This window comes from Mus pahari, chromosome 12 (genome assembly GCF_900095145.1).
Source record: "Mus pahari chromosome 12, PAHARI_EIJ_v1.1, whole genome shotgun sequence".
NCBI lineage: Eukaryota > Metazoa > Chordata > Mammalia > Rodentia > Muridae > Mus > Mus pahari.
The window spans coordinates 87293613-87311503 of record NC_034601.1 but is presented as its reverse complement, the minus strand read 5'-3'; the positions used below and the strand labels follow the sequence as shown (position 1 = coordinate 87311503).

Here is a 17891-nt window from a genome sequence, read left to right as displayed (position 1 = left end):
GTATAGGGAACTTTCGGGATAGCGTTTTAAATGTAAATAAAGAAAATATCTAATAAAAATGGGGGTAAAAAAAGAAAGTTCACCTAGGGGGGAAAAAGAAAGTAAAATAGACTATTCTAGAAACATGTTTTAAAATTGTATTTGTACACGGATTCTGTGTTGATTACAGATATTTGTGCCAAGATCTCAGTTCAAGACTTACCAAGCCAGAGAAGTCAATGTCATGGCATAACATGAAGTCACCCTTTTAAAGTGACCTTTCCCTTCAACCTGCGATCACCTTATCACAGTGATGGTAACGACTATTGAATCATCTCTGCTTTCATGATCCCTCATTACCATGGAACCAAAGCACAAGAACGACAGCCAAAGCAAGCCCTCGTGGAGTCCAGTGGATGGGAACACCAGGCTACTACATTCACGCTCTGATGAACCAAGACGCCCATTCCCCTGAACCCAGCAATCCAACCCTCAGCCTTTTCATGGAAAAAGCACAGTAGCCACTCTCAAGGGACACTCTTTGTGGTCAGGGAAGTCAGCACAGCTTGCACATTGTTGTCTGTGCTTCTGCCACATGCTCTCTCCTGCTTTCTTAGTGACACGGGCCACAGCAGACTTGGGAGGAATTCTACCCAGGAATATCACCGTCATGTTGGTGTCTATCTTAGCTCTCAGAGTTGGATGGCGGGGGACACTTGTCGAAGAGGATCAACACAGAACTCTGACCCCAAGGCTGTCCCCTCCAGCATCTGGATTTCTTTTGAATCTGATTTTAGCTTCTCACATTCACATCACTCCAAGTCTGGCTGCAAGCACGCGGCCTGCTCTGGAGATGACTTTGCCAGGAAAGCTACAGATTTTACTGTGAAATGATTCACAGCTAACGTGCAGCACATTTTACAACCTTGTTAAAATTGTTAAACATTGATAGGTTTGTTAGAAAGCCCTCCTGTGTAGTAGAAAGAAACCTCCTGTATTTCCACGGGTGTCTGGCTTTCCGTGTTGGCTGACACAGAACAAGTTGGGACCGTTTTCCCATGAAAACACAAAGTCATAATTTTATCTACTGATTTTATTGATAATATATATTCCACTTGTTTAAAAAAAAACCAGTTGATTGAGGAAGTATGGAGGTGGCTCAATGGATAAAGACCTTGCTGAAGAAATTTAACGATCAGAGTTCAGATCTCTAGTACCTTTATAAAAGCTGGGTGGACATGGTGGTTCACCTGTCATCCCAACACCAGAGAAGCAGTGACAAGGAATCCTTAACTACCTAGAGCATCCCCGAGAACTGGTTATAAATGACTGTGAATCATCTTGTGTGTGCAAGGAATCAAACCTGGGTCCTCTGAAAGAGCAGCCAAATTCTTGAGCTCCAAGTTCAACAAGAGACCCGGCCCCAGTAAAATAAAATGGAGAGTAATTGAGAAAAACAGCCAATATCAATGTCTGTTCTGCCCACCCACATGTGAACACACACATATCACACACATACACATGCAAAAAAACTAATTGAGGGAATAAAAATCTTAATTTTATGCTAAAATTGGTTCATTGTGAGCACTACTTCTAAGTTACTTTCAGCTTAAACCAGCATCATTGTTTTACATATACCTCCACACATCAGCACAACCACATCAAATTTAAGAAGTGGACTGTCATCCTGTTCACAAGGCAGCAATTAACAGCAAACTTCATAAAAAAAATCAAAATGTCTAACTATTTAGTAAGAAAGAAAATTGATCCTAGGAATGGAGTACAATCCCAGCACTAGGGAGACCAGGAAAAGAAGATCTTAAGTTTGAAATTAGCATCCCTAGACAGTGAAGGGAGGGAGAGAGGAATAGAAGAGGGAGTGTAGAGAGGAAGAAGAGGGAGAGAGTGAGGGAGGAAGAAGAGGGAGGGAGGGAGGAAGGGAGGGAGGGAGGGAAAGAGGAGGAGGGAGAGAGGAGGAGGGAGAGAGAAAGGGAAGGAAGAAAGGAGGAGGGAGAAAGGAAGTAGAGGGAGGAAGGAAGGAATGAAGGAGGGAGGACAGAAGGGAGGGAGGGAGGGAGGGAGGACAGAAGGAAGAAGAGAAAGGAAGGGAAGAAGGGAGGGAGAGAAGAAGGAAGGGAGAGGAGCAAGAGGGAGAAAAAGAGTGAAAGGGAGAGCCAGAGCTAGAAGAGAGCAGAAAGCCAGGCAGTGGCGGCACATGTGGCACACGCCTTTAATCTCAGCACTTGGGAGGCAGAGGCAGGCAGATTTCTGAGTTTGAGGCCAGCCTGGTCTACAAAGTGAGTTCCAGGACAGCCAGGGCTATACAGAGAAACCCTGTCTCGAAAAACAAACAAAGAAAGAAAGAAAGAAAGAAAGAAAGAAAGAAAGAAAGAAAGAAAGAAAGAAAGAAAGAAAGAAAGAGAAGAAGAAAGAAAGCAAAAGAAAGATCTAGAGAGAGCGATGATGGGTATCCAACAGATTTGCCACAGACAACAAGAAAGGGGCTACAGAACAACCCAGGGGCCCACAGAGTAGCTATAGTAATACCGCCATGTCAGAGCCCCTACCCATACCCACTCTGCTCAGGTCTGGCTCTCCACAGCCAGGTGCTGGGCTATGAAATTCTAAACCACACCCCATCCCCCACGATCTGTGTCTGAGGGCTGGGTAGAGCAATGTCTGACATTCACTAGATGCACTGAACATGGCCACCATACTTCTTACAAATTGGTAGTCAAGGTCCCCAGTACTGTGGGTTCCAGACACGTGATGGGTACAGAAGATAGAGTGGGTAGAGACACTTCCTGGGCTGTGGAAGATGAAGTCAAACACTTGAGAAATGCTAACTCTGATCCTACACTCCTCCCTGCCTGACTCTGGGAAGTCCCTGGTGTCACTGAGAGCCAGCAGCTCCAGTGTCCACATCTGGGTTCAGAATGTAGGTGCCTCCCCTCTTGATGTTTCTGCTGCTGCTGTTGTTTTGTTTGAATTTCATTTTATTCCTTTGTATGTATGTCTGTGCACCACATGCATGCCTGGCACCTGCAAAGGCTAGAAAAGAATGTGGAATTACTATTATTACAATTGTTGCATGTGTATGATGTGGGTGCATGTGCTACAGTGCACATCACTGGGATTGTGTGCTGGCAAGTGCATTCAACTCTTCAAATTGTTTCACTAACCCAGCTTTCAGACTCCTTAAGACACTGACAGAAGCTAGGTTCTGGTGGTTCCCGCCTGCAAGCCCAGCACTCAGGAAGTTGAGACAGAACGGGTAGCACTAATCTGAGGCCTGCGTAGGCTACACAGTAACGACTTCCAAGCCAGTCTGGACTACAGAGTGAGACACCGACTTCAAAAGACGAAACAGCAACAACAAAGAACACAGACAAGACTCACTTGAGTTTTTCTGATCTTTGTGCCCTTGCCAGATTGTCAAGGTCACCAATAAAAAACTGGAAATTACATCAAAAGCAACAATGCCTCTTAGAAAGTGACCCAGCACACTACAGATGCTCGCCAGCTATTGTTTTTGCTCTTGCTAATGGCTTATATATTGAACTTTATACTAATGTCTACATTTAATTGGATAATGGCTAAAAAGGTGGCTAAAGGTTGTTTGGGGTGAGTCTGTTGTAATGGACTGGCTATAAAATGTGTCACAGCCTCTTTTGTACCTGGGGTTCTGGTGATCATTGTTTGGGGATCAGCTCCAGCCGCATCTCAGACACCTCTGCCCTCACTGGCAAGCAGAACAGTCTTGAGGCTTCCAGCAAAGGCAGCACCTGGTCAGCTTTTGTTCCCTCTCTCCCACCAGCCACTCTGCCTCTCCACCCCATAACTTCTTCTGTTCAGTGTGCGTAACAGCTGATTGTGTCTGACGGAAGCCACAGGCGCAGAATCTTAGTCCTCTGACAGAAGGATAGCACCAAATTAACACTAAACAAGTGGAACTAACCTACACTTAAAATGCCAAAGCAAATCATAGCAATTGATCAAATACGTGATTACATTCAGTTTATGTCCATTGAAATGACTACATCTTCACAATTACGAAGCTCTCGGCAATAAAGATAAGGCAAGGAGATCTCTTAAGGATTAAAGTGAACACCAAATTGTACATTATATGTGGCTAAAACAGAGGCTTGGAATCCAGGAGGAACAGCAAACAGATGGAAACACTGTTTCTAGATCACACAACAGAAAAAGCAGGAAAAACCAGAGCGGGGAAAGTATCCAACAGGAAAAAGTAGAGAACGAAGAAAATGCAGCAAAGAGGAATCCACTCACCCCAAAGCCTCAGAGGACGTATTTTAAATGAATTAAGATAATTTATTTAAGGGAATGAAGGAATGACTCACAGGTTAAGAGCACTGGTTGTTCTTCCAGAGGACCCAGGTTTAATTCCCAGCAACCTCATGGCAGCTCAAACTGTCTTTAACTCCAGTTCCAGGAGATCCCACACAATCACAAAATGCACATGCAGACAAAACACCAGTGCACATAAAGTAAAAATAGCAACAACAACCAAAAAAAAAAAAAACCTATGAAGTAAAAAAAAAAAATTAAGGCTTTTAAAAAAGACTATTTAAAGTAAAATTTTCAGACTTGGAAAAATGAGCTACATATAAGTTTAAGTACTGTCTTCAGAAGGGAGGTATAAAGAAAAGTCAGGAAAATATCTATGGAAAAATATAATTGCAGAGAGACATTTAAAAACTGCTTCCATGAGAATACTATTACTAACTCTATCAATAAATTCCAAATTATAGCAAATTATAAACCTATAAAGTTTGCTGAACAAGAAACAGAACTTGGATTTAAAAAAAGAACAATGAGACAATAAGTCTGTAATAAAAAGTCAACCTGTCTTCATTCTAATGGATATATATGTATATATTCCTTAGAATATATATTTTCTAATATATAATATATTATTAATTTTATTGATATTATATATTTATATAAAGTATATAATGTATAGTATATGATATTCATTATTATATCATATATCATGTGCCATATATTAAAATATATTCTGCTATGTCATATAAAATATATAACAATTAATATTATATAATAATAAATGTTATATAACTTATATGTGTGATATATAAATTATATATATATATATGTATGCATGATTTCAAAGAAACAATAGCCAGGTATGGTGGCATACACCAATAATCCCAGTATTTGGGAGGTAGAAGAAAGAGAATTAGGGGTTCAAGATCAACCTTTCTATTTGAAGGCCAGCTTAGGCTACATGAGACCTTGTCTTTAAAAAAACAAACAAAAGAAAACAATAAACAAGCACTCAACTGCAGTCAGGGATAAAGAAAGAAAAGCAAACTGTAACCACAAAAGCAACATCTCTAAACACTATGTGTGAGTGTGGGTTAGCCTGACAGAATCTGGTGTCACCCAGAGATGGGCCTAGGGATGGGATTATCTTGGATGAGTTAACTGAAGTGAGAAGACCCACTCACCATGGGTGGCACCATTCTCTAGGCAGAAAAAGGTGGAAATTTGGCAAGCATGCATTCACTACTTTCTTCTCTGACAACAGACACAATGTAACCAGCTGCTCCGATTCCCACCCCCACTCCCCCCAGAATAGGCTGCATCCATAAGCTATGAGCAAGAGTAGGCCTTTTCTTCCTTAAACTGCTTTTGTCAGAGTATGTTATCATAGCCACAGGCAAAGAAACAACACACTATGTGGCAATATTGGGGGGGGGAATATTGTAGGGGAAAAAAGATATATCAAAAATGAGTCAATAAGTTTAAGCACTAACTCATCATTTTAAAAAGGAAACTTCTTAACTTGACAAAAAGGAACCATCAGATACTTAACGTCGACGCTGCACTTCAGAGTGAAACTTAGAAGCAATGCCATCAAGGTCAGGATCAAGACAAGAGTGTCCATCATGGCTGCTTCCATTAACCATCTCACTCTCTGGCCATAGCCAACGCAATAAGACCAGGAAAAAAAAATGAATAAAGAATACAAGAAATGGAAGAAGAGAGCCCAAGCCTGTTTTCAGTCAATATGGTTCTGATCTCAGACTGACTAGGCTAGGCTGTCTCAGAAGCGATTCTCAAATCTCTGAGACCTATCCCTGAGGAGACCGGGCTGCTCTTGAAAGCAACTGACTTTCAAACGCTGGTTTATCATTTTGTGCTATTTTGGTTTTTACAGAATATTCATATCAACGTGTGATTATGCCAACAGACTGAGGACAACTAGGAAAAGCAAACACCTATCTTAGCACAGATCAATTCACTTCCCTTTTCATCAGTCAGGAAAGTCATATGTCCACGCTAACCCCTAAAGGCTGGGGAAGCTGTACCCTCCTCTTTGTATTCATAATCAAAACAGCTAATATAATCAGCTGCCCTCAAACAGTCAAGACAGGAGCTGGGGACCTGGCCCAGTGGTTGAGAACACTTCCTGCTCTTTCAGAGGACTCCTTTGGTTCCCAATTCCCATGTTGAGCAGCTCACAACTGCCTTTAATTTCGACTCCAAGGGATCTGATGCCTTCTTCCAGCCCCCACAGTTGCGTACACACGACATACATTCACACACAGAGAAATAAAAAATAGTAGATTTTAAAGACATGCTACATATGAGCATGTATACCAATTAGAATATGGCTAGTTTATTAAGCCTCTACAGTATTATTAAGAATTTATAACTTCACACTAATGATAAGAAATGTCAGGCAAACTCAAACTGAAGGATACTCCAGGAAACAGTTGTCCTGGCCTTTCCCAATATGCTAAACCCATGACAGACAAAGACTGAGACACTTACAGAGTGGATGTGGCAAGGGACATGACAATCAAGAACAACATGGGGTTCTGGCTGTGATCCCAAGCCAGCATGATATTAGCAAGAATACTGTGCAAAATGTAAACAGTCTGGAAATTAATCATGTTGAGCCAGGTGCTGTAGTGCATAACTACAATCCCAAAACTAAGGGAACTAAGAGAGAAGGATCTAAAGTTTAAGGCCAGCCTCAGCTAAATAGCAAGACGACATCATCATCATCATCATCATCATCATCATCATCATCAATGTTGTACTTGCTCTGAAATCAACAAATTACATCATGACAGAACAACAATCCTGATAATTGACAAAATTTTTAGCTCAACCTGACAAGTGAACTTGAAATTTATATAGAGGACAAAAATAGATCAGCAGCACATTACAAAGAAAAACAGAGGAAAACTTGATGCCTGTGATTCTTCCCAGCCACCCACTGAGTCAAGAACACATAGGTGAGGTACAGGCAAAGAGGCTAATGCTAAGAACTAAATGGTGTGTCCCCAAAATTCATATTGGAGCTCTGGCCCCAATACAGCAGAGCCTTCAGGCTATAATTAAAGGTTAGATGATGAGGTCCCAGGGTGGGACCCTAATTCAATTGAGTGATTAGAAGAAGGACGAGAAATGTCAGACCCCTCACAGTTACAGCAAGTCTGCAACCAGAAAAGAGAGCTCACCAGAAGTCAGCTGTCCTGGGACTTGGACCTAAGACGTACTTGCCCTCCACAAGTTTCTACTGTGTAAGTCCTAGATCAAGATGTTTCTGTCTTACCTAACCAAGGTAATCAATAAAAAGAGAATAAACACATTGGAAACAGATTTGCACATTTATAAAGGGGTAGTAGCCCATTACTAGGAAAACAGTCACACCTGAGGCCACTGGCTATTCTCACGGAACAGCCACACCTGAGCTCACAAATGATTCAAACCAAACTCAAGGCATGTTAAAACCCAAATGGTTTTCTCATGTAGGGAAAGTTGCCCAAACTTTAAAACCTTTACAACTTTTATAAGAAAAATAATGTGACTGTCTTCAAAAACAGAATAGAAAGACGCTCTTAAGGCAGAGCACAAACCACAGGCAAAGACATGACAAATCTGATTAAAGTAAAAACTAAAAAGTGTGGTTAGACAAAGCATGACAGTACAAGCCCCAGACCGGAAAGAAGTGTTCCCAGTGTAAATGAAGGCTCTAATGAGCTTCTGCAACCAATAAGAAGAGACACTCAAAATAAAAAATATACAAAAGATACAAACAGGTCACTCACAGAAGAATCCCAAGCAGTAGGCAGATAGACAGACTTCCATAATTTGAACGTGAAATGTCCCTCATGGACTTCTGAGGATAAAATGCTTGGTCCTCAACTTCTGACCCTGTTTGGGGAGACAATGGGCCCTTTGGTGTGGAAGCATGGCTGGAGACAGTGGCTGCAGGCCTTTAAGAATTGTAGCCTGGCCTCCTTCTTGCCTAAGCTTTATACTGCCTGGTTTGTGTGATTTAACTACTCACCTCATGTTCCTGCTGACACAGAAAGTGGTTGGTCCTGACTTAATGCTACCCTGCTGTGATGGACTCTACCTTCTATACTGTGACCTCAGTTCTTCCTCTCAACTTGCTTCTGTGTTACTAGGTATTTGGTCATAGTGGAAAAAGAGACATAGATAGATAGATAGATAGATAGATAGATAGATAGATAGATAGATAGATAGATAAAAAGATAGTAGAAAGATAAATGATACATAGATAAATGATAGATAGATAGTAGATAGAGGATACACAGTTAGATAAATGGCAAGTAGATAGATGATAGATAATGATGATAGATTATAAATAGGTGACAGACAAATACATGATAGATGATAGATAATGATGACATGACAGGTGATAGTTAATGGTAAATAGATAGATAGATTATAGGTGGGTGATAATGATAGATGGTATATAGATGATAAGTAGATAATAAATGATAGATACATAAATAGATGTTAAGTAACAGATGATTGATAGCATAGACACATGGATAGATAAGAGATGAGAGATAGTAGATGATAGATTATCAGTAGGTATATGGTAGGTAATGGAGAAATAGTAGATGATTATGTCTAGAAGACAGATGACAAACAATAGATATACCAAAAAGATATACAATAGAAGATAGGTAAATTACATAGATTATAAATAGTAGATGATAGATTAATGACATATGTAGATGACAGATGCCTGATAGGTGATAGATGAACAGATGATAGCTAGATTGCAAACTGATTGATGGTTGACTGATACACCAGATAGACATTAAGTAATATATTCATGGTATACATTATGAATAGAAAATAGACAAGTATTCAGCCATAGATGGTAGATGGATGGATGATAGACAAGAAAATATGGATGATAAACACAGAGACAGATGGAAGATGGGTAGATCAATCGACAGAGGATGATGACATAGATAAATAAACAAAACACTTATATGTAAATGAGAATATCACCAGTTGTGGTAGAATCAGGTCAATGCACCGAACACAGTGAGAATGAGTTCCTAGTCTTTCTATTAATACAAATGCAAAGATCTAACCATCCTACATGTTGGTGAGGCTGAGGGGAGCCAGGCAGTGAGATACTGAACTGTGTGGTTGGTGAGAGTGAGATTTAGTGCACCACCACCCCAAATAGCATCCTTCCAGATCTAGGACCAAAGGAGACGAACATGCCCCAGAAGTCAGTTATGCTAAGATAAAAGGATTCTTAATCTACAGAAATTAAACAGGTGTGCAAAAGACAACTCACCAGGAATGCCTACAACTGTGTTTTATACGAAAATGTAAAAACATCTAAAGATCCAGCAGTAGCAATGAGAGTGCAAAAAATTAGCACTGTGCCTCAACATCAGTGAATTTCAAAAGCATAATGGTGGCAATGTGAGATGCAGATTCACATGTAGAGTTATGAACACACACACACACACACACACACACACACACAATGGGGAAGAATCCAGTGAGAAAACGCAAAAGGTACGAAGAGACCTGAAGGCCAATGCCTTATGACCAGCTCACTTTTACAGTCTTGCATCATAAGTAACAAGCAGGTGCCACCATGTGATTGGAGCACACTCACATACAAGCATGCTCACACATGAGCAAGCTCACACACAAGCACACTTACACATACACACACACACACACACACACACACACACACACAGCTTGTCTGCTGCTCTCTGACTTCTCTACATGCCTGAAATACTTCTTAAAATTCTTACCATTTTAAGAAAAATAAACGTGATTCCTCCCTGACCTTGAAAACTCGTTTTAGTAAAATTCCAGGAAAAGCAACCTGCCGGTCATGATTATTATCCACACAGCCTGATGCCTCCCTCGTTCCCTTTTTTCATAGCCTGAGACAAGGAGCAGATTATGATACTCGGGACTGGACTAAAACTCCGAAAAGAAGTCAAATTAAGACACACATAATTGGAAGGCAACAACGAACGGTCAATTTAACTTTTACCTACAGAGACAGCCAATGAGGTAGCCTGTCCTGGTTAAAACAAGACCAGCAGCACAGACAACCTGGAAGAATGCACTCAAAGAAGTGGATCAAAGGTGAGCCCAATAAATGTACTGCTCCCCAGAGACACCCAGCACTCAGATGGCAAAACACAGTGGGCATAGGAAATGACGAGAGGCCCAGGAGATTAACAGAGGACTTGCAGAGCTAACGTATGGTAATTAAAACACCCTCAGGGAACAAAGAAATGAGGTCTCGCAAGAAAGACTATAGACAGCCTTAGACAGTGATCCTGGGAAGGAAGTTTGGACACAGAATCAAAAGCTACATAGTAGAGAGCACAAACCCGAGTTCTACTCATTCACCACTGAGCCCAAAAGTCTGTCTACTATTTTAGTCATTCTACCATGCCCCAAAATATCTGTGTCATACCAGCTGGCAAAGACCCTTAAAAGTCAATTACTTTATTATTTGAGAAGATTTTTATTCTTTCCATACTCAAGCAAAATTCAGCAGAGCTTTGAGAATGATAGGTAAATGATGGCTTCCATAGTCACTGTCACTAGAGGCCCAGGGAAAGATGGGACAATCTAGTCCTCACATGCACTGAGAGAAGTAATATTATCAGCATCTACGGCAGTGGCTCTTAACCTGTGGGTCTTGACCTCTTTGGGGGTTGAGTGAGCCTTTTAAGGGGGTTGCATATCAGATATTCTGCATATCAAATGTTTACACTGTGATTCATAACAGTAGCAAAATGTAGCAATGAAAATAATGTTATGGTTGGGGGTCGCCACCACCTGAGGGACTGTAAAGGGTCGCAGCATCAGGGCAGTTGAGAACCACTTGGTCTATGGTGTCAGTGGAGAGAACCAAAGTACGGGGTTAAAGTCATCTGCCCAAGCTCCTGGGTCTCTCTGTGAGTATACGGAAGTGATCAACTACATTTTTAATGCTAATTAGTCCCAAGTGACTTCTAGCTCCTATTGAGGATATGGAAGAGTGTGCAAAATCAGATGTTAAAAATCAGTTGAAAGCAGCTGACTGACACGCCCAACCAATAGACTGAAGTTGGGGACCTCTGTGGTTGAATTAGGGAAAGGCTGGAAGAAGCTGAGGAGGAGGTTGACCCCCATAGGAAGACCAGCAGTCTCCACTAACCTGGACCCTGGAGATCTCTCAGACACTGAGCCACCAACCTGGCAGCATACATCAGCTGGTACAAGCCCCATCCCCACCCCACCCCACGCCCACCCTCCCACCTCTCCCACCCCAGACATATATACAGCAGAGGACTGCCTGGTCTGTTCTAGGTGAAAGAAAATGCGCCTAACCCTAGAGAGACTGAGTCCCCAGGGAGTTGGGGAGTCCTGGCAGGGGAGCCGCCCCCTCCACATCCTCTTGGAGAGGTGTGAGGGAGGAATGGGAGATGGAACTGTGGGAGGGTAGACCAACCAGGAGGGAGTAACGATTGGATTGTAAAAATAAATAAATAAGCAAAAGCAATTTTTTTAAAAAGTCTGGTTGGTATCTTTAAACCCTTGATCTTGGTTTTTAACTCAAATGTTATTTTGGGGGGGAGGGGATCAGACCAAGTGGCTTTTTGGGATTCTTATGAGCACATGCTGGCTTCCAGGCTCACTCAATACCTGCGACTACTCAGCTCTTCTAACCCGAGCTGCTAACCTAAACTTCTTCAGCTCATAGGCTTCCCTTCCCCCAGCTTCCCATTCCCCTATAACCCTGTCGTTTCTGCCTCTTCTCTCCTTTTGCTCTCTGTTTTCTTCCTCTCTCGCTCACCCTCCCCCCACCTCTCTCCTCTCATGGCCCAGTTCAGTCTACTGGTCATGTTTAGTCAACTGCTTTCTCTCCCTGCTCCAGATGTTTCCAGATGCCTCTGGCTGAACTCCCCCTCCTATCTACAACAAGAACCTCCCCTCCAACAGTACCTCCGAGTGGTCATGTCCTCACTTTATACAATTTCGTCAAAAGCTCTTCAGTTTTCTCACCCATAGCTGAATCTGCAGGTACGGTTTACAAATGGTTAATCAGCTCTGGAAGCCTGCAGGAGATTTCAGTATTCCCCCCCCCCCCCCCGCAGCAGCCTTATCCTGTCCGGAGCAGGTGTGCACTCTGGATGGTCACTTACTCAGACTGCTATAAGGGTTGTGGCATGCATGCTGGCATCAGAGTTTGTCGTGAGAGTGGGGCAGATTTCCTGGAGTTGGGGTGCTTCCTCTTTCCCTCCCTCATTTGGACATGTTCGGATCTCTCTCCACACCAACAGGTGTGTTTTTATTGCTCTACTGAAGTCATAAGAAGCCTGGGTCATTTTTGTCAACATGGCATCTAGACCAGAGAGAACTGGTCTAGAACATTACCACCCCACCCTCCATTAGCTGGACAGTTGGGAAAATGAACTATTGTAGTAGCTAGTGCCCAAAGGCTGTGGTTTTCAGTGTCCAGGGTTTAATCTTTGAAAGCTGTGCACCTGGCAGGACAGCTGGTCCTCAGTTGTTTCGGGGTTCAATCTGGTCACATTATCTCCTGGTTTTAAACGGAGAGCCACGTTGCCTCCCCAGAATCCCTATCATCTGCCTTGCCCACTCTTTTACTCTGTAGCTTGGCTCAGACCGTTCCCTTACAAAAAAAAGTGTTGTTGAAACCCACTGGAGGGAGCCACAAAGCCTGGTGCAGTGAAATGCCCAAGCCTAGCCAGAAGGTAGGCTGAACTTGGGAGAGGAGAATGATCAACCGTGTGTGTGTGTGTGTGTGTGTGTGTGTGTGTGTGTGTGTGTGTGTGTACGTACCAGAGGCCACTCCACAACTTTTACCTCTATCTTCCTCTCCTACAACCCCACCCCAGAGTGAGCACATATGCACACAAGCCTACACTCAGCTCACCCAACCCAGGGTGGAGCCAATGCAATGAACTCCTGACAGCTGATATTCATAGTGAGGTGAGAAGACATGGCAGCATATGTTCTGTCAGGACCAAGCAAGGGTCACCTTAACTTACTATCTAGGGACAGAGGATGCCCTGTAGCCGCCAGCTGCTCCAGGCCACTGGAACTGTGGGTGGAGGCTCTGGACCAGGATCTAGTCCTGACAGAAAACCCAGGAGAAATGGAATCAGAGGTCCAGTTAGATAGCACACAGAATGGATGGCAAGTTCCTGAGCTCAGAAGCCAAGGCCAAGCCTATGCCCAGAGAAGCAGAGACTGCTCTCTAGAAGCCTTTCTAGGATCCTCTGAACCTGCCCTGTCCACCTCCTGAGACCAGCAAGTGGAAACAGAAGGAGGCCCCTGCTGAAAGGAGACTTATCATCCTGCTGGTCTCATAACTCAGAGATGCCCAGGTTTATTCAGAGTACCTGCCCAAAACCAACAAGGAAGGGGCATCTGTTGAGAGGGACATTCAGAAAGGAACAATTGTCTGGGTTAAACTGGGGGATGGGGAAGGGGACCCAAAGGAAGGATCTGCTCCTCAGGGTCACTTCTCAAACTTGGTGCCATCAACCTTGTCCTGAGCTTCTCTCTCAAAAATCAGACTTTATATTTTAATTAGACAAAAACTGAAGGTAACAGAAAACAGTCATTCCTGACATGATCTCTTTGAAGCCAAATGTGCATTTTACTCAAGCTGAGTTGGTTGGCTGGTTTGTTTGTTTTAAAGAAGAGACACTGAAGAGATGGAACAGTTAGACCGAGCATATACAAGACTGGACGGATGGCTGATGGACAAATAAACACAGACAGTTTTGTTTTGTTTTGTTCAGTTCTGAAGATTGAGCTGGAGCCTCCCACATGTCCAGAGGCAACTGTATCACTAAAGCTATATTCCTTGCCCAAAGCTATAATTTAACTGAAAATTTTCATTATACAAGAATGAGCTTAATAAACATGCATATAACTCAGCCATGAACTAAGAATTTCCTACATTTATAAAATGGATAAAAGCAGCCACTGGGATTTCCTACATTTATAAAATGGATAAAAGCCCAACACTGACTGAAGCTAGACCTTTCCCCAGACCCCAGCGCATTAAAACCTACACACACACACACACACACACACACCCTACACACACACACACACACACACACACACACACACACACATCATAGCACATCTAACCCCTACCCACAACCTACCCCCAAAGAAAATGTTGATTACCAAGCCCCGAGGCACTCCCAAGACCAGAAGAACACCCCAGGAAGTCAGCCCCTGGCAGTCAGCCCTGACTGTCACCCCTGGCTGAGAAGAAGGCTTTTTCCTTTCTTGTTCTCAGCCCTGGGCCCACACATTGCAGGAGCTGCTGCGGCAGGATGCTTCAGAGTTGGCTTTAGAATTTGATTTGATTAATGTTATTTTCTCTAGCTCGGGCTATTCTTTTGAATCGTGTGCTGTGTCCATCGATGTGTAACCCTCATTTATGTGTGCGCTGCTACCCACCCAGAAGCACAACTTCCTTCCTTCGGTTTGGTATATATACAAGTCTCTGTCAGTGAATCCAAGCTCTCATCAAGCTCTGTGACATCTCTGCCTTAATTTTACAGGAAGAACACATGGATGCCAGCCTGCCCTGCTGCTTCTAGTCCCCGCGCCCCGCGCCCCCGCCTCCTGCCGCAATCCCTTACCGTCGTCCTGCTGGAGCTGAGAAGGGACAGAGCAGGGGACGCAGGCGGCCCAAAGGCTCTGTCCAGGCCAGGGCAGTCGCAAGCTGGACTGGCATTTGCAAGTGGGAGGAGCGCGCGGCAATGCGCTTAGGGACTGTGATAGGTGCGCGGCGGCAGGAGGAGGTGCACTTGACTCCCGCAGCGCAGTAGCGGCCGGCCGGTTAGTCAGAGCCTGGGTCCCTGGACCACAGAGCTGCGAGCTGCGCTATGAAGAAGCAGCAGGAGCCGGCTGCCAAGGTCCTGCCTCCCGAGTGCTGCTGGCCAGAGCATCTTCCCTGGTACCAGCATTTGCGCAGATCCTCTAGGGCCGCTGCCGGCTGTGCGCTCTTGCCCTCCCAGGGGACAGTCTTGAAGTTAACTTTGAATTTACTGGCAGTGCAGGCCAAACCGCAGAGTCCTGCATTTCCCACACCCAGTGACTGCTGGAAGACCAAGACGCTCCCTCCCCTTGAGAGGAGAAAGGGGAGAGGGAGACAGCAGGGGGTGGGGGCGAGGCGGGGCGAGAATTCTCATAAGAAAGATTTGTGCAAGGTCAAAGAACCTCATGGGAATGTGCCTACACCCTATTCACTTGGGCAGTGACAAAGGTACAAGTCATTTTCCCGTGTTACAGATTTGGAAATTGAGGCACAGGAAAGTTAAGAGGCTGGTGCTGGGTAACGCTCTCTCCCACAGGCCAAGTGGAAAACGATGCGTTGGTAGAACCGAGGGAAAGAGACTAGCTGGAATAGCAGAAGACACCAGACCTTTCTCTGGCCTGAAACATGTCCATGTATTTATGTGCCCATATGTACAAGACTGCACAATTCTTTACCAGTTGAATCCTGCTGTAATTCAGTGGTCCTCAGCCCTAGCTGCACAGTACAATCCTTGAGAAGCTCCGAAGATGCACAGCTCTCATCCCAAGAAAGGGAAGGTCGCTTATTTTCCTTTAAGTCGTGTCTTCCATGTTCTCAGAACAAAGAAGGTTCTCTCGTTGTTTTAGCACGCTGTTGTTTTTACACAAATGCGTTCCTGGGCTAGGAACGTGGAGCAAACATCAGAAAGACTGGAGTCCGTGGCCCTAAGGAATATGGACTCCTTTCAGAGAAGGTGGGCAGGGTCTATGGATTGTGGGGACTGTGGGAGAGGAAAGGCTTTAAGTGATACACCGCCAACACCCATGATTATTAAACTCCCACGCTACTCTGTGCAGGGCTTCATGAAGAAGCTCAGTCTCCTAGGGTAACCAGGGACTGATGTACAAGCAGAACTAAGATGTACAGAGCCCCCTGCAGCCAGGGGGCTGGGTCTTCCTTCCAGGTGCAGGGCTAAGGCCACTACCCTCTACATCTGGCCTCTCCCTCCTGACTCTCCCTGACCTCTGAGCAATCCCTCTCCCCACCTATCCCATAGTTTCTCAGCCAAGGTCACCTTGGCTCTAACAGTTCATGATCTCCGACAATGGAGGGATATGACCAAATGTAGGAGTATTCCGTTTGTTTCTGTGTTTACTTACAAAACAGTAAGTGGTGTCTCGGGATGGGCAAATGCTTCATGGAGAGCAAAACTGTCTCCAGCTGAGAACCACTACTCTAGTAGAAAGGTCAGGACCCAGTGACCTACAAACTGCCATATAGAGAGTCGCTTGCTTGGGCATTTTGTTAAAGGAACGGATCTGACTCCTATGGCCTCTCTTTAACTTGCTCCATGTTACTGCGTGGCAGTTCAATGGACACCTGATTCTTTGGTCTCTGTCTTCTGTGCCAGAGGAGATGCTGGGGTACACCACCACATCATAGTTAAAGCCCCAACCTAGCGTGTGGAAAATGAACAAGCAATACTGTTTGGAGCAGTTTAATGAGATGAGGAGTAGATGTCTGTGGTGTGCCAGCTGGAATGGCAAAGGCGGTGACAGCAAGGTAGCGCTGAAAAGAACAGACAATACTTTCTTCCATTGCTGACCTGGGCTTGGTCCTGGGACACAGAGGAAGTGCCGCTTGCCTGCCTCTCACTCTTTTCAGACAGCCTCAAGCAACTGCCAGCAAGTTATTCCTGGCTTCTGAGCCAAGAACCTGGGTAGGGGCAGCCTGTGGCTGAAAGTCCCAGAGACCCATCAAAGTTTCTGTGAGGCCTGGAAAATGATTCTCCCAGGGAAGCCATTATCCTAATCACAATGACTCTGCAGGGAAGGCTTCTTAGGCCCACAGCAGTTTTCTGAACCATTAAACACAGCTATCCCCTGGAACAGGAGAAGGGTCATTGAGACAGAGTTGGAGGATAAATAGGCTGCAGCTCAGAGCGCCTGGTGTGAATGCTGGGTGCTAGGTGTCATGGACAGGAGGCCACTATCCCGAAGCCCTGCATTCCTGTTCCACCAAGGGACACCCTGCCTATGTGTGTTAGCGCTCCTCCACAGATAGGCTGTCCTTTCCTGACCTGGGCAGGGGCCTTTAGTCTGGTGGCAAAGTGGAAAAGGGTTCCTACCCTCCCTTTGACCCACATTGGTGAACCTTCGCCTGTTGTGACAGAGAGACAAGGCTGAGGCCAGTCATATCATATATGCTGTCAAGTATCATTCTTGTAAGCAGGTGGGTCCTCAATGCCTAGGTGATGGAGTCTACCCTCTGGAAGGTCAATGTGTGTGACATGCACATACCACACACACACACACACACGACACACACACACAAATACATACATATACCATACACACAAACACACACATATACCACAGACATACACACACACAGACACACGCATAAGCAACACACACATATGCCACACACATAAACACACATATACCACAGACATACACACACATATGCCACACACACATATGCCACACACACATATGTCGCACACACACACAAGCACACGCATGTACCACACACACACACACAA

At 44.3% G+C, this 17891-nt stretch overlaps 1 protein-coding gene across 2 annotated transcripts in view; it reads right to left on the bottom strand.

The window, feature by feature from the left end:
• B3galt5 (beta-1,3-galactosyltransferase 5) overlaps positions 1-15063 on the bottom strand; it is a 37177-nt gene extending 22114 nt beyond the window's left edge. The window contains exon 1 of one of the 2 annotated variants that reach the window (XM_029544601.1): positions 14970-15063. The gene's annotated coding sequence lies outside the window, so the exon portion shown is untranslated. Of the gene's footprint in view, positions 1-12301; positions 12352-14969 lie in introns of those variants that run through there. The other variant, XM_029544602.1, reaches the window with a different exon arrangement.
• Positions 15064-17891: the final 2828 nt, after the last annotated feature.